At 42.5% G+C, this 25,507-nt stretch overlaps 1 protein-coding gene across 2 annotated transcripts in view; it reads right to left on the bottom strand.

Moving 5' to 3' along the window:
* Positions 1-25,507, bottom strand: part of GOLM2 (golgi membrane protein 2) — a gene marked incomplete at its 5' end in the record, with an annotated part of 949,689 nt that overhangs the window by 694,033 nt on the left and 230,149 nt on the right.

The following is a 25,507-nucleotide window of genomic DNA, read 5'->3' as shown; positions in this document are numbered from 1 at the left end:
CAGTGGGAGGTCTTTCTGCTTATCAGTGAGAGTGGTAGGCATTAAAGCAGCATATCTGACGCCAGAGGAGTGGTCCTGAGCTCTGAAATTTACCTTATTGGTCGTTTTGGGCTAATTCCTATCCCTTTCAAGTTTCTGAGTTACAAACCTGTGTTTGCACATTGCTCAGCGCCACTTAGCTAAGGTTAAACTATTCCCGGTCCCATAAAGTTTGCTCTTCAGTTTTTCCCTTAGAACTAACCAGTTTCTTATTTGTAGCACTTGAATCTGTTTTTTCGTGCTTGGCACTGGTTCAGTAAAACTGATTGCCCAGGCATGTCCAATGGATAACTCCCAGTGTTCTCTCCTGTCTACCTGATGAATATGGGCATCTTGGGACAATGTAGCAATTGCCTCATGTTTACTAACAACACTCTCCTCCTACCACCCAACACTACAACCTGTGACAGATACATTTACCTAGCCAAACTGGGGGCAAAGCTCTCTCAACCCAAGACTGAACTTGTCAGTCAGGAGGAGAAGGCAAGCACTTGCTCCACACCACACTCACCACATAGTCCCAGTACATCTACATCACCAAGACCCACACATAGATACACAAAAACATTCTCGGAGGCTCTTAATAAGAATCTACTCAGACAACAGAGACCTCCAAAGCAGAAATGCAAGCAACCTCCAGCCCTCATCACAACCCAAAAGACACAAAAAACACAGACTCAGTGTGCCACTCAACCACTGCCCATAAGGCAAAACTATGTACCCAACACATTGGTCATAGGTGACTCTATAGTCTGGCACACTGATGTTCCACTCACCAGAACAGACAAGGAGAAGGTTACTGTTAGCTGCCTGTCGGGTGCCATGAATCGCCACATAACCCACGCACTCAGGTCTCTCCACAAGTACAAATATGACTCAGTCATTGTCCATGTTGGTGTGAACGACCTGAGACGTACCTCCCTGGATTACATGAGACATGGAGAAGCTTTCTAATCTTGTAATCCAGGCAGGTATGACCCTAGCCCTGAGTAGCATCCTACCTTCACCCAGAATGATACCGCAATACAAGGATAAAATTATTGACTTCAACAACTGGGTAAGCTTCTGGTGTCATCCAAAGGGGATCCAGTATTTGTCTGCCTAAGACAACATGGTTGAAAGGCCAAGATGCTAAGCCAGAGATGGCCTGCACCTCTCGCCCCAGGGATTCTGGATACTGGCTAAGGCTCTTGCCACCCCTATAGTGCCTTTTTAGGCAAAGCTCAAAAAACAAAACCACCACCGTAACTGATACAGGAAAGCAAAAACTGAAGGTAATGCTACTCAATGATAGAAGTCTAAACCTCAAAATGCGCTCACTCGAGGCACTCCTTAAAATGGAGAATATCACTATCTGTGCAGTGACTGAAACCTGGTTCAAGGCTCCAGAGAGCACTCCTGCATTACCAGGATACAACTCACACCATACCTTTCAGCCATCAAACCAGGACCAGAACACCAAGGGTGAGGGGTGTCCATATTCATTAAGAACAACCACACCTCCAGGCTAGTTGCCCAACATAATTCATCCGAAATTATCAGAGAGCAACTAACTCTGGGCAAAACGGCAATCCATATTGTAGCTTGCTACAGATCCCCCACTATGCCCCAGGATTCCCACTCCTCTTTTCTTGATATAATAGAGAATATCAGGGTCCAACATAACTTAATATTGGGCAATTTCAACTACCCCACCATTAACTGGGAAAACTACTCTTGTACCAACTCCTTTCCTCAATGCTTCCTAGAATTCATAAACTCCAATGCCCTGGATCAACTTGTCCATACCCCTACCAGGGGCAATAATATCCTGGACCTAGTGATTACCAACATAAGTGACAGGTGCTCCACACCTGAAGTCAACTCCTCAATGGTCAGATCTGACCATAAACTAATCACCCTAGATATCCACATCCCCACCCCATCCCCCACTAAGAAAACCACTGTAAAAAAACTTCTCCAAAGCCTACATCGTACTTCTTAAGGCAGAAGTGGCCAACTTCATGACAACCTTACAGATGGACAAAACAGTTACCACTGACGAATCCTATACAAACGCACTCTATAAGCACCTATACGGGTGCCTGGATTGTGCTATCCCTAACAGAACCAAGATGCAGTCCTCTAAAAAAAGGAAACCAATCTGGTGGTCCCCTGCTATAAAACAAACTCTACAACAGAAGGAAGAAACTGTTGCAAAAGAGAGTAAAATCCCACGAGTGGAAAAGCTCTCTGGTCAGCCTCAGCATGAAGCTGAGATCCCTCATAAAATCCTCCAAAGTGAACTATGAAAACAAGATTGCTACGGATTCAAAGGACAACCACAAAGCATTCTAAACCTATGTCAAGAATCTCAATGGCAACACCCAGATCTGCTTTGAGTTACAGCACAACTGCACAAAAATCACGGAACCAACTGATATTACCAACATCCTGGCTGACAGGTTCAGTGCCAACTTTACCCCCCCACCTCCTAAAGGGCCCATATCCATACTGGAAGAAGGCAGTGCCCCTGCAATCACAACAGAACAGGTGAAAACTGTACTACTGAAAGCCGAGAATACAGCATCCATGGGATGGCACAATATCCCTGGCTGCATTCTACACGAATTTCAGAATGAACTAGCCCCCTAACCTAAGCACCATGCTCAATCATAGCCTCTCAACAGGCTTTGTGCCCACTGAATGGCACACGGCAACAGTTGTGCCATTCCACAAAGGGGGAACTACCATGGAGTACAGGAACTATTGCCCTATTAGCCTGACGAGCCTGGTCTGCAAGACCATGGAATGTATCATCATGGAACTCATAAACAAGGATATTGGTAACATCCAAACTCTGGACCCCACCCAGTTCTGGTTTGTGAAGGGCAGATCATGTCTCCTGAACCTGATTGACTTCTTTGAAACAGTTACCAAAGCCGTGGACAAGGGTAAGGCAGTTCACACAGCCTATCTCGACCTCGCCAAGGCTTTCAACACCACCCCCCATTCTGGTATCATAGAGAAACTTGCCAAATTTGGTATAAATCTATACGTCACAAGATGGGTTGCCAACTGGCTCACTGACAGATCCCACACTGTAAAAATTGCAGACTTCAAATCTGACTCCAAACCTGTGACAAGTAGAGTACCACAGAGTTCAGTCTTGGGTCCCCTTGTGTTTGGGATCTAGTTCTCTGAAGTACAGGCTGGCAAAGTTCGCAGATGACTGTAAAGTGGGTGCCAGAGTAGAGTCCCCAAACGACGTGGACATCCTGCAAAAGGGTCTCACTGAGAGTGATGCCTGGTGTCAGAGCCATGGCCTCAAGCTCAATGCCAAAAGGTGCATTGTCATCCCTTCTGGTAAAAACCCAGTATCCATGAACTACCACACATGCGGCAGCCCACTTAACGCCGGAGGCGTGATAAGAGACCTCAGGACTCTAGTGGACAGTAGCCTCTCCTTTGATAATCACATTGCCACAGTAGTCAGGAAATGCTTCTATGTGGCACACCTCATCACGAAAGTTCTCATCCAGGAAAAAAGAGGTCATTGTCCCCCTCTACTCGGCTCTCATCAGACCCATTATAGAGTACAATGCCCCATTTGGAATGTACCTTACAAGGCATCTGCAACAGCTGGAGAGGCCACACAAAGAGGATTATGGGACTCAATTACCCTACACTGACCGCCTCAAAAAAACTCTGGCTTTACTCTGTAGCACATCGCCTACTCCGAGGTGATCTCTGCCTAACATATAAAGCTATGTCAAACCCATAGCTGTTGAACATGCTACACCTAAGAAATCCCAATCCCTCAGAGCCACATGCTCTACAGACCTAAATCTCGTCACCACAATTAACAGAACATGCTGGAGGGATAGATTCCAGTCCCAGAGACTTCCCATACTCTGGAACAAGCTACCTATCTATGTCAAGCAGAGTTCTTCACTAGCACTCTTCAAGAAAAATCTTGATAAGTGGATGGGTGATGGGAAATTCACCCTGGGAATCACTTCGGTGGCCCTGTTAGATAGGGGCGCAGGTAAACAGCAGCCCTGGGTGGCAAAAGCCAGAGAACCTTTTTGGCTAGGCTTAAATAGGTCCTACGGCCGATAGCCTAGTACCTACCTATGAACCTATTAAAATAAGCTAAACCAAATGTGGCTGTCCATAAACATCAACAAATAGGTTAGAAGCATTCTGAGATATAACATTTCCCAGATTACAGCTTTACCATTCTTTTTCTCCTGACAGAGGGGTTACTTATATCCTGCCAACTCCTTCCTTCCTTTTCTGTCTACCTAGTCATGTGCACTCTTCTCTTCTTAGAACACAAAGCACTGTAGAAGTCTCTCAACCTTTTCACCTCTCTTACCTTTGTGTCTTGAATGCAGTGCTTCATTACTGTCTCCTGGGGGTGGTTACTCTACAGGTCTGGATATTTGGCACAAACTACTGTTGGGCATTTCAAGTACTAGTTATAAAACTTTTCAAATGTCCCATCATGAGAAATATTTGTCTTATGCCCCTTCCCGCTACAGTTTCAAGAAACACAGACTATGCATAGTTTCCAATATTTGATATTGTTTTCCTTGATATTCAGATACATTTATGTCACTCGGTCGTCCCACAGTGTGTACACCTACTGACACTCACACAATACATACACCATTATGGACTACCCTTCATTATACCTCAGGCAGCTCTCATCCTATTTCTTGCTTGTCCTAAACAGGCAAATAAGGGTGAGGAACCAACTGGGAATCAAAAGCTTCTGCGGGCCCCTAACAGGCTACAGCTTAGTATATAGAACATATATTTTAAATATGCTAATGCCTACAGGATGTGCAAGTATATGGTACACTTCTTTACAGAAGCAGTCAGAGTAAAGAACTCATACAGGCTGGAGACATATCCACAGTATCTGCGTTGCTTACCAAGCATCCTGACAAACATCAAAATGTTGCTGGGATCAAAAGTGAAAAAATATGCTTATTTTGAATGTTTGATTACAAGTATAAAGTATCATTTGCAGTTAAGAAAATGTTCCAGCAACAGCCACCAGGAATTATAGTCCTGCAAGGAAATTTTGCAGAAAACAGAAGTTTTGGATCCAAAAATGTGATTTGTTCCTCAATGTACGCAGATGCCTCACTTTCTGCATGTTGACAGTGAATAAACCTGGCTGGTATTTAATATTATCTGTCAAAAAGGAAAAAGATAAAATAAATTCAATAAGAGAGAAGTCTAGAAAGAAATGGCCATTCATCACATATTCTTTACAAGTGCGTAAGTCCTTACAAAGGCTATAGATGTTTATGTTATTGGGCTAAACAATCAAGTTAAAGACTGAAATTGATATGGCACTAGTAAGAGACAAAATAGTCTGTGGTAAAACCGACTTTTGTGATCAGAGAAGCAGCCTTTACTTTATTAAAAGTTGTGGATGTATACAGAGTGAGTGAAATTATAAATACACAGTTAAATAAATGAAACTGTTCAAGAGTAAATGCAAATTAAACAAAAAGGTGACTGCAAAAGGGCTAGAATGCAAGGTAATAATAATGGTGTTGGGAAAATGAGCCACCATGTAAATAGGATGTATAATACAACTGAAATTCAAATCTAATGCACTAAGTACATACAAGCATGAGAGGGGAAGTACACTGTATTTAAATCACTTTTGTAGAATTTGTAGTAAAACGAATCACTCCAAAAAATGTGAAAAGGGGGAAGATAAGTACATTCAAAATGGTCATACTGTTAAGCAGAAATATAAAAAATGAAGAAAGTGAGCTATTTGTGACACAACGAAAAGTGAAAAAGCAGTTATATTACCAACTTACTATTATACATGTTCCAGCATGGTCAATGCTGCAATCATCACTTTAGGGAATTCTGCTGTAAGTTGAGGTCCAACATCCCAGCAGACTTTCACAGCTGAGAACGCTTCCCCTCTCAGCTGGGCTAATGTCACCTTCCACTAAAGCACTCTTACATACATGACATCAAAGTGACATCTGTCCACATCATAGTCTGCTTTCTTGCCTCCCCAAAGGTAAGCAGGTTGTTAGATCTACCCTGCATGCCAAGGTCTCATATAATCAAAACTGAGAGGGCTTGAGATTCCAACCCTTCCTGTAGAACCTGAGCAACAAGTTGGAAAGACAAATATGGTTCAAAGAAAGCGGGGGAAGGTACCCTAACCTGACCCCCAATTATCCAGAAAATAATGGGGATGGAATCCAGACTGCAATAGTGACCACAGTCAAACATCTATAATTAAGTTGGCAAAACAGTTATAAAAATTTTCTTCATACTTGGCACTGTTGAAGTCATCGCCTTAGGGATGATTTCCAAAGCTAATAAAAGGATTAAAGAAACATTACCAGAACTTTATGAGATACACTATTACTTCAGTTAATTTTCTTTTAGATTATTCTGTGTCACTTAAAATTCCAATGTTGAGACTAGGTTCTAGGATCCATTAGTCATAAGTGTAATAGCAACCTAAGAGCCTATATCCTACCACAAATGTAATACTGACCAAAGAGAAACCATACTATAAACTGGAAAGGTATGTCACCCTGTGAACAGTGCTTCATAGGTAGCCTAGTCTGGGAAGATGGCTTCTTAAAACCATTGAAAGGTGGCATCCCTCTCAGGACGGTAAAGGTGAACCCTGCTCATGCCTTGGCTACAAGGTCCAGTTTGTAATGATTTTAAAACATAAGGCGTTCACTGAGGGACAGGTGGCTACCAACAACTAACCCCTTTTTAGAAAGGTACTACTAGTAGTAGTAGTTATGGTCTGGCAGAATCAGCTTTTGACTTTCCTTGTAAACGCTTATTTGTGAATTCTGTATCAGAAAACAAAACAGGCTATCTATATGCAAATGGGTTATTCTGAAATAGGCAATCCCTTCTTATTTTTAACAAAAGCTACAAATAGTTGATTTGACTTTCTAACATCCTTAGTTCTGTCAAAGTAGTATCAGAGTTGCCTGTGAATACAGATCTTTTTTCTCTTTATTCTGGATGTTTAAAAAGAACATTGGGAATTGGTTTGGGCCACTTCTGTTACGATTCTGGGCAAAAAGGAGGGGTTAGTGCTGAGGGTAACCTTACCTTGTGGAAAGTAAGGAACGGCTCTTTGTATATTAAGGTATGGAGTTAAGACACCTTAGTTGATGCTACCACTACCAAGAACACCATTTTCTAGGATAAAAAATACTTAGGAAAGCTGTAGTTGCTGGCTCATAATGTGAAGGATAATGCTGAGATCCTAGGCTAGTGCCACGACCCACGTGGATCTATTATGTAATATACCGCTCAAAGCTACAGTGAGTATAAAGGCAGCCAGGCAGATATGGCTGAAAGGTGTACTTGTACTCACATGTAAGCTAAGCCAATACAGAAAAGATTAAAGAAATACTGAAGAACTGTAGGTACATCATTGAGTTTGATGTGCAGGTTCACCCTTTGGCACCAGATAAAGGACCTCTTTCCACTTAGCTAGGTAGGATTTCCTTTACTCGACTTTCTAGTCTCAGTCTTGATTACTAGCATATCCTTATGATAAAGGTTATTAAAGGGAATTAGGGTCACACCCTCCAATCTGCCAGGTTCAGAGAAGACAGGTTGGTGGTGTATTAAGGACAGCTTGCATTGCAAAAGGAGGGACAAATGCTTTGGCAGAATTTAAGGAGTCTCCCTTGCCAGCTACATTCAGCAACACAAAAATGAAAATAGCATGGCATGGGTGGATGTCACCTTTATACCAGATAAATCAGGACATCCAAGGTAAAGGTGATGTCAACCTGGCCTGGGGGGGCCAACTCCAAAAATCTGGCCAGACTTTGGAAATCGACCTATGGCTGAGTTCCTTAAGGGGATTACTGCAACAGTGACCCATATGAAGCACATCAGTTGATACAATGAGGTCTGAAAATGCATCAGAAACACAGACAAGACTGCAAGCCAGAGTGTTGCGAAGAAATATTGAAACTTAACAAGTAAAACACTGAATTTACAGATGTAAAGTACTACAATATGCCTGATGACACTTCTGAGACACTGGGGCAAAAAGACAGAGAAAATAAAGCCATGTGAACACTGCTAATGTACCTGGTACACAAAATAAATCAATTCAATCAAAAGTACATGCAATGGTTTTCTAAACTTGGAATAGGTGAAATGATTTGGATATTGCTGCCCTTTGCTACTCTTGATGATGACTGCATGTTGGTGGAGATGAAGCAGTTAAGAGAAACTGATGATAGGGTTCCACCAAATGTTTGGAGAATTCAAACGGGAATTAGGTGGGGAATGCAGGAAGACTCAGAAGAATTCAGGCACAGTCTGTGGAAAAATATTCTGGAGAGCAGATATAGAAGTACTAGATAAAAATATTGAAGAGAATTCTAAATTGGTGGAGAACAGTAGAGACCTTGATAGGCAGGGTTAATATCATTAGCAAGGTGATTAGCTCCAAGATGGGATATTTGTTGCAGCACTTCCAGCTGTGACAAACAGGCAAGCAAGTGAAAGCTATACAGATAGTATGCAACACATGTACATGGAGGGAAGAAATGGCTTGGAAAGCAAAGGATAGATTGGCACCCACAAGAAAAAGGAAAAGGTGGGATTCACCTTAATTCGACATTCTCAGTGTGTTATAGAAAACAAATCAATTGATAAGTTTGTGGGATAACAGTTCAGTAACATAATGTATCCTAGGGAAAGCAAAAAGAAATTTGTAGATAAGTAATGAAATAAAACATGGCAAGCCAATTCTTAGGCATCATTATGATGAAGATATTCTGGAAGGCAGCTGCATCAGGCAGCCTGTGGGGAAGCATCGGGGTTAGGGATTAATAAGCGAGGCCCCAGGCTTCAAGACGGACATTGGAGGACGCTTCGTATCACACTGGTAAAGATGGAGTTACAGGTAGAAAGTCAGGTAAAAGTCTGTAAAGAGAAGATGTTAAGGAACAAAGGGAGCAAGCTGAAATTAGAGAAGCAAAATATAGAATGAATAGATCGGTTAGGAAGGAGCTATGAAAAAGCAGGAAGGATGGATGACAAGATGTGCCCAAGCAGATTTGATTTACTTATCTGTTGCTTTGGGAAGTTACAGCAATTTGCTCTTGTGAGAATGAGATGGAAGGAGCTTATTTATGAGGCAGAGAGGGAAGTAACAGTAAGATTATGTCATTACAGATGCTTGACCCCCACCCAGTTCAGCTTTGTAAAGGGCAGATCCTGCCTTTTGAACCTGGTTGACTTTTTCGAAACAGTCACTAGAGCCATTGATGAGGGCAAAGCAGTCCATACAGCATACCTGGACTTGGCTAAGGCCTTTGACACAATACCCCACTCAGGCATCATAGATAAGCTAAACAGCTTAAAAGTAAACCCTTATGTCACTAGATGGGTTGCAAACTGGCTAAAGGACAGAACCCATAAAGTTAAAATCGCTGGAGCAATGTCAGACTCAAAGCCAGTCACAAGTGGTGTCCCAAAGGGATCTGTCCTGGGACCCCTCTTGTTCGGCATTTATTTCTCAGATGTTAAAGCAAACATGGGAGGGCTGTGGCTGACAAAGTTCGCAGAAGACTGCAAACTAGGCGCCATAGTCGATACACCAGCAGATACACACATCCTACAAAAAGGCCTCACTGAAACGGACAACTGGGGCCGTAGTCACGGCCTTAAACTAAATGCCAAAAAATGTATAGTCATCCCTTTTGGAAAAAACAAAGTACCCACAAATTATCACATAGACAGCAACCCACTGAGTACAGAAAAAGTAATCAGAGACCTAGGGACCCAAGTAGACAGCGACCTCTCATTTGACACCCATGTTGCCAAAATGGTTAGAAAAACATTCTACCTTGCACACCTCATCATGAAGGGTTTCACATCCAGATCCAAGGATGTCATTGTACCCCTATATTCCTCCCTCATCAGACCCATGATTGAGTACAATGCCCCATTTGGTATGTACCTCACCCGGCACTTGCAACAGCTGGAGAGACCACAAAAGTACCTCACCAAAAGGATCAAAGGTCTCCAACATATGTCTTATTCTGCCAGACTAAAGAAACTTCAGCTCTATTCAGTAGCATACCGCCTGCTCAGAGGTGATCTCTGCCTGACGTACAAGGCCATGTCCAATCAGGATCTGATGGACATGCTCCACCTCAAAAAATCCAAATCCATCAGGACCACGAGACCTAAAGACTTAAACCTCGGCACAAGTATGAATAGGACATGCTGGGGGGATAGATTCATAACCCAGAGGCTTCCCATGCTTTGGAACAGGATCCCAGTTCGTGTTAGGCAGAGCCCTTCACTGACTCTCTTCAAGAGAAATCTTGATGAGTGGATGGGAGATCGTAAGTTTACCCCAGGGGTCACATCTGTGTCACTGCTAGACAGGGGCACAGTAAACTAATTCTATTATATAAGTGAACCTTCACTGTGTCACTACTAGACAGAGGCACAGTATTCTAGATTTATTCTGTACATTTTTGTACCACTTCATGGGGTGGCAAAAGCCACATCACTATGGCTAGGCTTACAAATGCCTCAGGGCAGATAGCCTAGTACTATACTATGAAACTACGGTCTGAAGCAGCAAATGTAACATTTAAATGTTTGTCAGAATGCACAGTAAGTAAAAGAGACTTTGTGGGTATGCTTCCAATCTCCCGTGCAATCCTTAATGTGTCTGCTTCTAGAATGAAGTGTGTCACAGCATGCGCTTCTGTGGCATTAACATACTTAAAGATATATATCCCATAAGTTCTAGTTATGTTTTTTTTTTCTAACTAGAATATTTATTCATTTAATACAAGTTCTGTTGTACAGTATAAACTGCATCACAGTAATAATTTAAAATTACCTTAAATTTACACAAAACATTAACTAATTAGCCACTCTACTTAAACCAGAACCTTCTTGGTGACATCAAGAAATGCAGCTTTCCTTACTTGGAATCACATACCATGGCGGCGCCCAGGGAGACTGTTGTTGTGTCAGCTTATCAAAGAGGAATGCTCAGTCTTGTCTTCTTTTTTTCACAAAAAAAATGAGAAAATCATTTTCCAGACTTTTAAAAGTGGATACAATAACTTACAACAGAAGAAAGTTACTGAAAATCATTTTTTTTTTTTGCAGTGCAGACATGCTTGTTGGATTCCCTGCTGTCTGGGAAATGTTTGGGGCCTACTTCACTCACAGAACTACTGGAGCTTTGCACTTTATCCTGAATCAAGCAGCAGAAGGATCTGGATCAATCCAGATGAGGGCTAAAAGGAAGAGATGTGAGAGAATTAGAAAAAGAGAGTCTGCAAAGCTAGAATTTATGCCAAGCTGAAAACAAACCCTCAAAGGCCTGCATTACCTTCAATTCTGTTAGCAAACGTGTGTTCAGTCAACAAGATGGACTTTCTTAGACTTGAGATCTCCAGTACAAACAAGGTGAGAAATCTCTGCCTACTAGTATTTACAGAAACTTGGCTGCATAACAAAATCAATAGTGCTATGAACTTAGAGGGTTTTGCTTTGTTTAGATCTGATAGAAACCAAGCTCTATGTGGAAAAGCTAAGGGAGGTGGGGTCATGCATCTATGTAAATGAAAACTGGTGTATGAACTGTGAAATTATACGGGTGCAAAGCTCTGAAAATGTAGAATTCTTGACAGTGAAATGCAGATCTTTCTATGTACCCAGAGAGTTTAATGGAGTCTACATGACAGCTGTGTATATACCACCAAGTGCTAACACCTACAAGGCACTTAGCATACTGCACAATTCTATATGTGAGCTGCAAAGTAAAAATCCTGACTGTGCATATGTGATAGCTGAGGACTTCAATAAAGTGGATCTCAGGGATGTGCTACTCCACTACCATCAATTTTTGGACTTTCCCACAAGGAGAGGAAATACCATTGACAAGGTTTACACTAACATAAAGGGAGCATACAAAGCAGTGCAGCAGCCAAACTTGGGCAGCTCTGATTACATTTCAATAAGATTAATACCTGCTTACAAACCTCTGCTAACCAGAGAAAAACCCAACGAGAAACTGATCGGAATCTGGAATGAAGGGGCAATGGAAAGTCTCAGGGACTGTTTTGATAAAACTTGCTGGGATATCTTCAGAGAAGCAGCCAGTTTCAATCAGCATGGGAACATAGACAAATACGCAGACACTACAATGGCATATATTTCAAAATACAACCAAGAAGATTACAATCAGAGCCAGTCAAAAACCTTGGCTAACCAGCCGAGTGTATGAGCTTCTCAGGGCAAGGAATGAGGCATTCAGGGCCAAGGACAAGGTGGGGCTAAGTGAAGCAAGGGCTAACATAAAAAGGGCTAAAGAAGCCAAGATGGACTATGGAAGAAAGGTACAAAGTTGCTTCGAGGACATGAGGGACACCAAGAGCCTCTGGCAAGGCATTCAGCAGCTGACTACAAGTCAGTTCAATGTGATGACAGCAAGGAATTTCTGGACAGGTTGAACTCATTCTATGGTAGATTTGGGGACATCCAGGAAGTAGATGGTCCTGTGCCAAAGGCCTCCAGGAACACTGACACATCCCCAGAAGGTTTTGGGGCTGACCAACCTCCCCTCTGCCGGAGGATCTCCATAATTTCTCCGAAGGAGATATCTTCGGGAGGTAACCTGGGGGAACCTTCTCCTTCATCTAAGTCAGTGTCAGTGGTGAGGAACTTGGGGGAGTCCAAGTGCCTCCTTTTGCACTTGTGGTGGCCCTCTTCAGTGGGACTTTCAGAAGGGGATCCGCAAGCCGCAGGGTTTCCTCAGGGAAAATGACCTGGGGATCCTCTGGCATGGGTTGTCCCGGAGACAGGATGAAGGGAGTCGTCGCCAAATCCAGGGTGGCCTGGGTGGTATCTGAGGGGATGGGCTGGGGTCTCAATCCCTGGGAGAGAACCCTCTCCACCACTTCGAAGGCCGAGGGAGAAGTCCTCCCCAGATCCGAAGCGGGGACCAGAGCCGAAGACAGAGTAGCCTGAGGTCCGAGGGAATGGATCGGGTCCGAAAGGATCAGAGCCGAAGAATCCATTCCCCCGGGTCTGACTCCCTGTCCGTGGCTCCGACAGTCACTCGGATCCAAACAAGTCGGCTCCGAAGAACTCAAGGTAACAGCCGGAGTTGAGGTTTGAGGAACCGTTGGCGCCGAGCTACCAGCTCCAAAAAACCTCGGATCCATGAGCCCCGAAGCTGAAGCACAGATCGGGGAAGGAGAGATGGGGCGGAAAACAGGCATGGAGGTCGCCCCTCCAGAGGGAGAGGGACCTGGCAAGACTCACATCTGAATTTGGGTCTGAAGAAATTTCCGCATCATCCTGTCCATATCAATGTCCGATAGGCTCCGAGTCGACCTCGAAGAGGCCACCGACTCGGATCTGGCTGGTCTGCGCAGAGGGGTGGAGGGCCTTGGGTCCAAATGTTCCAACAGCTCCGGTGAGAAACGTGGTGACCAGAGCAGAGGAGAAACAGGCCTTATGGTCTTAGATGGAGGGCTGAGAAAGAGCTCCCTGTCTGGGGATCTCTTACGATGCCTGTCCTTTTTCACTGCGTCTTTCCTTTTCCTTCTCTTTTTCTTTATCTTTGTCAGACTCGCTGACTGAAGATCTGTCCTTCGGGGACCCATCGCCAGACGGAGAGGGAGGTTGAGTCCCTGTCTGGGGTGGTACAGTAGCGACCGAGGCCGAGGCAGAATCCAGCATGGCAATAGGAAGAAGGCCTTTGGTAACTAGCTTGGCCTTATGATCCCTAAGGGCCCTAAGGTTGAAGCCTGAACAGACAGCACACTGAGTGGATAAATGTGCCACTCCTAAGAATATCACACACAGTGCATGACCATCGGCAGGGGAAAGCTTATGGCCACACTCTGTACATTTTTTGAACACAGGCTTTGGCTGGTCAGCCATAGTCCTGCACTCAAAGGTATAAGTACTACCTTCCCAAAAAAACACACACACAGAGGTAGGAGAAGGGCAGGCCTAACTACTACTCTAATACAAAAAAACTTTTATTTACTTTTTTTTTTACACTAACGACCAAACGTTACTACAGAAGGGGAGGAAGGGTAATCCTAGACAAGCACACCTAGATATAAGCAAAAAGTTTCCACTTACTATCTATTTTTAGCTCAGAGCAAAGGAGACCACGATGCACACTACTGGCGCGGCAGACGAGATCTGAGGGAAGATAGGAGATGGTAGGGCATTATGGGTAAGGGGAGGAGCTCGGAGCTTGGAGCAGATGCTAGAAAAAAGTTGCCGGCTCTGATCCGATACGGATCCGTATACCCACAGGTTGCAGATAAAATTAAGTTAACTACTTCAGATCTACACTTATCCGACATCTACCAATCCCCAATGGGTGCCAGTTAACTGAGAGTTTACTGTAAGGCTCAAACTCTGACATCAACCTGGACGTCTCCTACCTCCAAACGTGATCTCACTAGTAATATTTTACTGAAAATCATACATTAATTAATTCATTATAGTTAATATATTCTTACAGAAGTGTATCTTTCTCTTAAAAGTGTAATTGCAATAATCCCTCGTGCAATATTAAACAGCCTTTTCTTCTCTTTTTCTGTGTACAATATTATTTGTTCATATGTCTAGGTTTATATGTATGGGTAGTTTTTCCCCAACTAGAAACAGGTTAGAAGAGTATTTTTTATGTATATTAGTCATTAAAATAGTTGTGTATACATCATGTTTTATTATTTTTATTCTTAAATTGCCTCTGTACTCAGATGACGAGCTGATCACCCAAAATTTCATTTAGGTTGCACTTGTGTTTCCTAAATGACAAAGTTTTCTTTGAATCATTGAATCTTGAATGGTCAGCTCTTGCATTGTCCCATACACATATCTAGTTTCTTTAAAGGCCTTCCAGATCTAGAATATTTAACAGGACTGTTTTCTGTTGATAATAACTTTTCCTTATGAGCCATTGCTTGATGTGGTATGGTTTTTGTTGAAGGCACAAAGTAGGGGTGTGTGTCAACAATTCTTGGTTGTGACTCCTAAGTACTAGTTGTAACACGTCTGATCACTCCTCTTCTTTGAGTGGCACTGTATTTCATTTATGCAGATATCTGCAGTTCTTCTTAAGCCCCCCTCTAAAAAAAACAGGTCCTCAATTCAGGCTGCAATCTTTTTAATAGCCTTTATATTCTTAAAATTATTTTCCATGGTATTTCTGCCTTTGCTGATTTCACTTTAGCAGTTTCTTTACTTGACATTGATTTGAGGATATCAGTAACACAGCTGAAGCAGATAATCTGCTTTCAACCTTCTACCTTTTATTTGCTCTACAGTGAGTGTTTGAGCCCTTGCAGTGGGGTACTCATGTACTCCAAAAGTGCAACATGACAATCCTCACAGTTACTGCTGCAGCTTCTTCTCAGAAGATTTTTCACTTTCCTCATATTGCACATAGCAAGGGCTTGACATTACTTCCTTGAATTCCCATGCATGAACGCATTTTCTGAATTCTTGATTTTTGTGTTGTTGGCCAGTGCCAAATATGACAATGTTAGTATTTCCCATCTCAGAAAAGTAAATTTTAATGTACTAACCACACTCATCGTTTTTATTAGTTTGATTACTTCAGAGAATGTACATGTGTAAGTAAACTTACCATAACAGTACATGTTCTAATGATCACTGTTACAGTAGCCTAAGCTACATGGGTTATCATTCTGCATAGGCTACAACAGCTTGCCAGCTTCTAAAGGTTTACAGTACTTTCCCCCTACCCAAACTGTTGGGCATCTCTAGCTGATCAGAATAAAAAGATAGGTTTGGGTGCCAAGCCCTTCATATCAACTGTGAGAGGGAGGCTAAGCCTTGACAAGATATTGACAGGATAAAAAATCCAAAAAAGCCCACAAAAAACAAGGGGGATAGAGGGAGAGAGCGGCTACTGTAGTTGTGATCAAACAAGCATTTTCTGTTATGGTAAACTTACTTGCACAGCTGTACTATGTTCTTCATACTTATCACAGCTACAGTAACCTAAGCTATATGGGTAGATTATCATATCTTAGAAAAACTAGAAGATGGAAAGGAAAGGGCCAGGAGCCTCCAAAGAAAGGTTCTAGCAAAGTCTGTCCAAGACCTGGAGGAAGGAATCTAGTTTATGGTGCTTTGTAAAAGCATGCGCAGAGGACCAAGTTTTTACTTCTAGAATACTTTTAGACTCAACCCTTTATAAAGAGCCATAGATGAAGCCAAAGCCTTGATACAATGAGATTTGACCCTGCCTGGAACAGTGTTGTTGTGGTGGGAATAACAAAGGGTAATAACCAGAGACAACAATCTGCAAATTGTCTACTTTGACACAGGTTGTCCCTTCTTACCTTCACAAGAAATGAACAACTGCTCTTAAGTTCTGAAAGATTTTGTTCTGCTTAGTACTAGAGCTGCTTTTGGACATCCAAAGTAAGACATATCCTTTCATTTTTTGGTTCTGGAAAGAAAACAGGGAAATGGATATTTTGGCTTAAAACAAGCTCAGACACCACTTTAGACAAAAAAGAATGATTAGTTTCTGTAGAGAAATAGGATAGTAACTCATACAAATATTGTAAAACCAGAGAAAGTGAACTTACCATAACAGCAGATGTTCGAATGATCACTGCTGTGGTAGCCTTAGCTTTATGAGTTATGTGTTGCCAAGGACATAAAAGCCACACACCTTTCAAAGCTTCAGGGCACTTTCCACAGCCCAAACTGTCGGGCAGTTTGAGCTGACTAAAAGACAAGTTTGGGCATGAAGCCCTTCAGAGCTTTCCTGCCAGCAGAGAGAGGAAGGCTGAGCCCTAAAAGGCCAATGCTAGGAACAAAAAAAAAAAAAAAAAGTCCACACCCTGGCATAAAACACACACGAAAAACAAGGGGGATAGAGGCAGGAAGCAGCTACTGTAGTAGCGATCACTCAAACATCTATTCTTATGGTAAGTTCAACTTACACAACTGTACTATGTTTATATTGATCACTGCTGCAGTAGATTTCGCTACATAGATATTTCAAATGGAGCAAGTGTTAGCTTCTCTAACAAAATTAAGATTCCCAAGTAGGGGAGCATTTTTTTGGAGACATCTTACATAAAACCCTTTTCAAGAACATTTTGACATGAAACTACATTGAAAGAGGAGGCTCCATGGGCAGACACGCTGAAATGGTCGATAAATTAAACTTGACAAAAGAATAAGAAAGGCCATAGGATAGTAATTCACACAACTATTTTAAAACCAGAGAACTAGCCCTGAATGGGATCTGGTTATATTGTTGGCACTAACTAGAAAACAGTTTCAATTTGCAAATATATGATTTTCTAGTAGCAGGCTTTCTTACCTCCACTAGTACCTGCTGCATGTCCTCAGGAAACTAGTGCCAAAAAAGAATTAAAAACCTATCATCCAGGAAGTCAAATGAAGAGGATTGGTGTTGGGGTGTATTAAGCACTCCTAATCTTATGTAAGTAAATACAGTTTGTGAGGAAGCTTGGTTAACTTCCCCGACCATTTTCGAAAGAGAACCACGGTTGCCTTGCCCAGAAAGGAGTCACTACAATGATCTTGGGGATTTCCTTTTGAATGTTCAGAAATACCAAGGATATTTGTGGAAATGTCTGAATCGCATACATGAACATTCCTGCCTACATTAAAAAAAAAAAAAGGCATCTGTCTTCCAGGCCTTCTTGTTTGGAGCCCTGGAACAAAATCTTGCCAGTTGATTGTTCAGAGAGGAGGAAAAGAGGTCTGCTTGAAGAACATCCCACAAATGGATCAAATCTTGGAAGACCACTTGATCTAGTTTCCATTCACGTCTGACCTGGTCCTGCTCAGCTCGTCTGCCACATAATTTTGCTTTGATGGAATATAGGCTGGCTGTAAAGCAAGACTGTGTTGTGAAGCTATATCTTAACGTAACGTGGCTACTCTGCAAAGGGGGTAAGACCTGGTTTCCCCTTTCTTGTTGATGTACTACATGACTGCAGTAATGTCTGCAACCACTTGAAGAGGACCTGGGGACCAAAGATGGTTCAGAGAGTCGAGTGCCTTGAACAGGACAAGCATTTCCCTGATATTTATGTGACTTTATCTGTCCTTGGTGTCTCACACCCCCTGCACTTTTACTGCTCCTCCAGCAAAGTTCACAACATCTGCATTGACTGACCACTTTTGAGTAGGGAGGGAAAAGGGGAGACCTGGATTTAAGGACATCTGTTGTCACCACCAAAAGATTTCTCTTCTGACAAACCACAACACTGGGATTTCAAAAGGTATAGGGTGTTAATGCTGGGACCAAAGAGATTTCAGATACCACTATATCTTTCTCGTATGGAACCTTGCCAGGAATTTCATAACAATCAAAGATGCCAAAAGACCCACAATCCTGCGGTATTCCCTCACAGTGAGCAAAGTTTTAGTGGAAAACTTTAGAAATAGATCTAAATAAAGCCAGAGGAAAAAACGTTCTTTGAACTGTGGTACTTAGTTGACATCTCAAGAACACAATCATGTGTGAAGGAGTCAAAACTGACTTTTGAATGATCTCATGGAATCCCAGCTTGTGTAAGAGATCTCTCACCAATGAGAGAGATTCCTAACACTTTGACAATGGAAAAGATAAGCAAGTCATCTAAATATAGAAACGTGGATACCCTGTAGCCTACAATAAGCTACAACTGGAGCTAGACACTTTGTGAACACTCTTGGTACAGTGGATAGTCCAACGCTAAGGAAGTGAACTGATAAAGTGATCCAGACACAAAATATTAAGGAAAATCTGAAATCCGGATGAATATGGATGTGATAATAAAGCATTTTTTAAGTCTAGTGTAAACAGAAAATTTGAAGGAAAAAGAAGAGGTAACATGCTGTGAAATAACATCAATTTTGAATTTAGGCACTATCACAATCAGGTTTAGGAAAGAAAGATCCAGAACTTGACCAAGTATTTTTTTCTTTGGCACTAGAATATCCTTGAATAAAATCACTCCCCAACCTGGGAGGGAGGAGCTGGTATATCATTCCTTGGGAGAGTATGTGATGAAGAACAGGAATAAATAATAGACTCTGATCTGGAGGATTAGAATGACTACCTGGAAAGGAGGAATTTCCTCTCACTGCCATCTGTAACCTTGAAGAATGACTTTCAGAACCCATTTGTCTGAAACAATATGTAGCCACCCCTTAGAAAAGCTGTTGAAGTGGCAGTAGCCCTAGTGGAATGAGGCCTAATCCCAGCTGGAATCTCCTTGCCATGATGGGAATAACAAAGGCAATGCAAAACCCAATCCACGAGAAATAGTTTGTTTTGACACAGGCTTGCCCTGAGAACTCAAAGCAAAAGAAACAAACAACTGCTGAGACTGCCTAAAATCCTTAGTCCTGCTCAAGTAATAACGCAATTGCCTGTGTACATCTAAAGTGTGCAAAATCTTTTCCCCTTTGTTTTGTGGATCTGCATAAAAGTAGGCAAATGAATAGTTTGGTTTAAAGCCACACTAGAAACCACTTAAGGCATATAGGACGGTTTTGTACGTAATGATACCCTATCCTTATGAAAAATCAAAAAAGGCTCAACCGCCATAAGGGCCTGTAACTCAGAAACCCTTCTAGCAGAAGTAATGGCCAACAAAAAAGCAGTCTTCCATGACAAGTATTTCAGTTCAGCAGTAGCTGCAGGCTCAAAAGGTTGTAGAGTAAGTTTCTCCAACACAAAATTGAGATCCCAAGCAGGAGTAGGAGCTCGTGGAGGTCTTATATTCTTTGCCCCTCAAGAAATTGCTTGAACAAAGGATGTGAAAACAATGGTGGGTCACAATCATAGTGAGCTGAAATTGCTGCAGCATGAATCTTAATGGAAGAGAAAGACAAACCCTTGTCCAATAACTCAGTAAGATATTGAAGAGCCACACTCAAATTAGGCTCAGAAATCTCCAAATTCTTTGCTGCACTCCAAAATAAAAATCTCTTCCATTTTCTGAGTACACTTTCCTTGTACTGGGTCTCCTGGCTTCCATAATCACATTTAAAACTTGTTGAGGAAGTTGAGACCTACTATCTTTCAAAACAGAATATGCCAGGCTGTTAGATGAAGAGAGTGAAGCTTGACATTGAGCAGGTGACCTTCTCTCTGAGACAACAGGTGTGGAATCAAGGGTAAAGGCCATGGAGGCTTCTTTAACAGACTCCTCAGTAATGGGTACCAGTGCTGCGAGGCCAATCTGGAGCTATTAAAATCATCCTTGGCTTGTCTTGTCTGACCTTTAGAAGCACCTTTGGAAGAAGAGGCAGAGGTGGAAGCATACACATGAAGATTTTTCCAACTGAAAGAAAGAGCATCCACTTTCCAAGCTGTGTGATGAAACCTCTTTGTGCAAAACTTTGGCAGCTGGTGGTTTAGTGGAGAAGCGAACAGATCTATGTCTGGAGTTCCCCAGGACACTGTCAACTTTTGAAATACATGAAGATCCAGTTTCCACTTTCGTGGGGATCCATGATTTGTCTGCTTAACACATCTGCTAAGGAGTTCTGTGCTCGGCAGAAACCTTGCCTGAAGAGTTAGTTGCAAGCTGACGCAGTCTCCCATAAAATCATTGCTTGCCTGCACAATGGGTAAGAATGTGTTCCCCTTGTTTGTTGATGTACCACATGACAGTTGTGTTGTCTGTTAGAATCAACACCTGCCCTGGAAGAAGTAACTCCTTGAAAGCCATTAATGCAAACTGGACTGCTAACATCTCCTTCATGTTGATATGTAGATGCTGTAGTCTGGCAGGCCACTTGTCTTGTATCCACTTTCCATTTAGATGAGCTCCCCAAGCAATGTCTGAGGCATCTGTCGTTAGAATCTGACTCGCCTCTGGCGGGTCACAGAGAGTCCCTTGTTTAGGTGACATTCCTGAGCCCACCACAAAATTCCTTTTGAATGCAAGGTATTATTTGAATGACAGTGTCCAAATCCTGGCAGTGCTGTGTCCATACATTTTGAGATACCATTGTAGCTTCCTCATATGCAGTTTGGCATTGGGAAGCACCAGAATCTAAGATGCCATGAACCCTAAGGCTTGAAGGACTGTCCTTGCAGTCAGCCCGGACTGAAGAGATAGCTGATGGAAGTAACTTGAAAGATTCTTTTGTTTGTCCGGGGTTAAAAAGGCCATCTGGGCTGCTGTATTCAGTCTCACACCCAGAAAGCACATGTCTTGAGAGGGTACTAGACTGGACTTTATTTCGTTCACAGAATACCCTAGGCATCTTAGCACTGCTATGACATATTCCAAATGCTGTAGAAGGTCTTCCTTTTCCTGAGCCAGAATCAGGCAATCGTCCAAGTAAGGATAGATTTGAATTCCTTTTAGCCTGAAGTAAGCTATCACTGGAGCCAGAACCTTTGTGAATACTCTTGGCGCAGTAGATAAGCCAAAGGGCAATGCAGAGAACTGATAATGAGAATTTCCAGCTCTGAAGTGCAGATACTTCCTGCAACGTAGTCTTATAGGCACATGAAGGTAAGCTTCCTTGAGATCTAAAGTTACCATCCAGTTATCTTTGCCCAGCAGAGGTAAAAGCTGTTGTAACGTCAACATCTTGAACTTGGGAATGTCCAGATAAGTGTTGAGGATAGATAAATCCAAAATTGGTCTCCACGTGTTCCCCTTCTTTGGTACTAGGAACAGGCGAGAATAAAATCCTAGGCCCCTTTCTGATACAGGGACTGGCTGAATGGCCCCTATTTGGAGTAACAGAGAAATTTGCTTGTGAGCCTCTTTCCTTTGTGGAGGAGGAACGTCTGGCATGCCTTTGAAAGGGGGCAGTGTATGGAAATAAAACCTGTAACCATGGTGAATGATATCCAACACCCATCTGTCTTGAGTAATTAAGTCCCAATTTTCTTTGAAAAGAGACAGTCTTCCTCCCAAAGGAGCTGCCAGGCGAGAATCCACTGGCAGCTGAAAAGGCAAGTCATTGAGTCTGTTTCTGAAAGGACTGACCCCTGCCCTCACCAGAAGTCTGAGCAGGTGAACTCCCTGTTCTAGGCCTAAAAGAACCTTGAGCTCTGCCCCTACCACGTCTAGACCTACCCTAGACTGAGAATCATAAGCAGGATATGTCCATCCCTTAGCAGGCCAATTTCTACTAAACTTCGGTGGCTGCACCTGCAAAAAATCTTTAACAGTTTGCATAGACTTAGCTTTGTCCTCCATTTTCTTTAAAACTGCTTCCACAGGCGAACCAAACAACACATCAGACTGTAAAGGAGCATCCAAAATCCTTGTCTTAACATGCTCAGCTAAATTCTGATCCCTCAACCAGGCATGCCTGCGAAGAACAGAACTAGTGGCAGCCACCCACGAGGAGGCCTGTACAGCATCAAAACCACATTGCAAAGAATGCTTACCCACTTGTTCAGACACATGAACTAAATCTAGCAACTCTTTACACTCAATACCTTCCGCCAAAGCATCCACCTTAGATTTCAATTGCGAAAGGAGATAATTTTGATATTTTAGCATGTGGAACTGACAATTCAACGCCCTCATGGCTAAAGTGGAAGAAGTATACACTTTCTTTCCCCATCTATCCAAAGCCCTTGCCTCTTTATCAGATGGAACAGGATTTTTAACAACAGAGGCCTTAACACCTTTAGGTCCCTGATAAACAGTTTCTGGGTCTGCCCTAGGGCTCTTAAAAAGATACTTATGAGCTTCAGGCACCCTATAATACCTATCAGGTTTAACAGGGGCAGGAGGCAAAGAATCAGGGTTCAGGGAAGCCTCTGCAAAAACATCTTCCACCACATTCAACACAGGAGGAATAGCTAAAGGCCTATGCTGGGGTAAAACAAGAATTCCTAAGCCTTTTCCTGGAATCAGAGTAATCTTGCCCTTCCCATTTAAAGTGCTCCCCCACGGAATGCAGAGTTTCTGAAAAAGAGAAATGCTCAGGAGGAGAAGCCGTAGGAGTGGAATCATCCACATCAGAATCAGAATAAGGGGGATATTCCTGCAAGTCTTCCGCAGAAGACTCAGACGCCTCTGAACACTGTTCAAAACTCTCAAACTCAGGTTCCACCCTAGGCCTCTTATCAGGAGGGGGTATAGAACCTCTAATCATAGTAATCAAATCTTCTGCCATTTTAAGCATATGCTTCTTAGGCACAGAACCTGAAGTACTAGGAGAATTTAAACTTGGCCTACCTCTCAAAGAAGTTTTGGAAACAGAAGGAGAGGCCCTAACTACCTTGGGAAGAGAGGGAAGAACAGTTACCTGAGAAGCCCCCTCAGCCTGGCCTACCTCCTGAGAGGGCACATCTTGTAACAGTAAAGTCTCTGCCTGAGACTCCAAAGAAATTCCAGGCAAAACCTCTGGCTCCACTGAGCCTTCCAAAGAACCGACGTCCGGGACTGCCGGTTCATCAACCTTAGGCTTTGCTGTTTTGTCCTTGCGCTTTTTGGACGAAGCGGGCGTCGGAGCATCCGACGGCATTTTATAATTACAACGCTTCCCAAACACTAACCTGGCACAGTCTAACCTTCTCTTAATAGTGTGTTTGTTAAATCTAGCACAAGAGCGGCATCCAACAACGTCGTGCTCAGGCCCTAAACAAGGTATACACAAAGTATGGTAATCCCTATGAGGTATCTGTTTCCCACAAGAAAGACAGTTATTCACTTTTCTGACATCCGGTTAAATACTGAGGCAAGAAAAACCAAAATATTCTAGCAGAGTACTTAGCCAACTTTGATTCGGTCTGAAACTCTGACTTCAGAAACTTTCAGAACGCCAACCTGCACTCGCAAAATTGCTTCTGCATCGGACCATGCGGCAAAAAAGACTGAGGATATGACGTCGGTCATGCGCATTAGTACCCTGACGTACTGACGTCAGTCTAATGCGCCCTGACCGACGTCAGCCATATACTTTGGTATTCGGGCCGACTGGACAGCGGACTACCCAATAGTTAGGACTGCAGCAATGTGGAATGAAGAACATCTGACTTTTGAATGATCTCATGGAATCCCAGCTTGTGTAAGAGATCTCTCACCCATGAGAGAGATTCCTAACACTTTGACAATGGAAAAGATAAGCAAGTCATCTAAACATAGAAACGTGGATACCCTGTAGCCTACAATAAGCTACAACTGGAGCTAGACACTTTGTGAACACTCTTGGTACAGTGGATAGTCCAACGCTAAGGAAGTGAACTGATAAAGTGATCCAGACACATAAAATATTAAGGAAAATCTGAAATCCGGATGAATATGGATGTGATAATAAAGCATTTTTTAAGTCTAGTGTAAACAGAAAATTTGAAGGAAAAAGAAGAGGTAACATGCTGTGAAATAACATCAATTTTGAATTTAGGCACTATCACAATCAGGTTTAGGAAAGAAAGATCCAGAACTTGACCAAGTATTTTTTTCTTTGGCACTAGAATATCCTTGAATAAAATCACTCCCCAACCTGGGAGGGAGGAGCTGGTATATCATTCCTTGGGAGAGTATGTGATGAAGAACAGGAATAAATAATAGACTCTGATCTGGAGGATTAGAATGACTACCTGGAAAGGAGGAATTTCCTCTCACTGCCATCTGTAACCTTGAAGAATGACTTTCAGAACCCATTTGTCTGAAACAATATGTAGCCAAAGAGAAAAATGGAGATTCAGATTTTCTGGAGGAAAATGGCTCAGGGCGAGATGGGGTCACAAGGTCTTTTGAACAGTCATTCAAACTTGCAGGACTATCCTTGGTTTTGGGAGGTTCAAGACATCTTTTTGGACCCCCCCTTGCCATTTCTTCTTAAACATCCGTTTACCAGAATTTGTTGAGAATATTTACTCTGTTTTCTTGCTAAAACTGGATGAGGAGATAGAAATCCCTTGGATAATTTGTAAAAGGAGGACTGAAAAATCTTATTACAAATTCCCTGAATCAGCTTGCCCCTTTCATCACACTTTTTGATCACCTCTGCAGCACAGGGGCCAAATACTAAATCTCTATCAGAGGGAAAATTAAAATCTCGTTTCTATCATCATCTGGGAGGTTCTGAGAATGTAGCCATGCAAACTTCCTCAAAACAGTAACAGTGGCTATTGCCCTGGAAGAAGTATCAACAGAGTCATACACACACTGTAGACAATGAGTAATGACCTATGCAACAGAAGAAACAAAATTATTGAAGGCAGATTTTTCCTCACAAGAAGAAACTGCAGACAAAACATTCCTCATACTTAATTTGTCAGAACAAACTTTAGCATACGAGCCCAACAATTCAAAATTCTGAAAATCAAAGTTGCAAAAGTATACATTTTTCCCCACACCTACCAATAATTTTCCCATCCTTAGAAAGAGCAGGACTGAAATTAAGTGCTTAGCAGCAGTGGAATCAACTAAAGCTATAG

The sequence above is a fragment of the Protopterus annectens genome, chromosome 7.part0 (assembly GCF_019279795.1).
Source record: "Protopterus annectens isolate FY-2018-M chromosome 7.part0, PAN1.0, whole genome shotgun sequence".
NCBI classification, from domain to species: domain Eukaryota; kingdom Metazoa; phylum Chordata; order Ceratodontiformes; family Protopteridae; genus Protopterus; species Protopterus annectens.
Note: the sequence above shows the minus strand (reverse complement) of the source record. Positions and strands in the feature narration are given on the sequence as shown.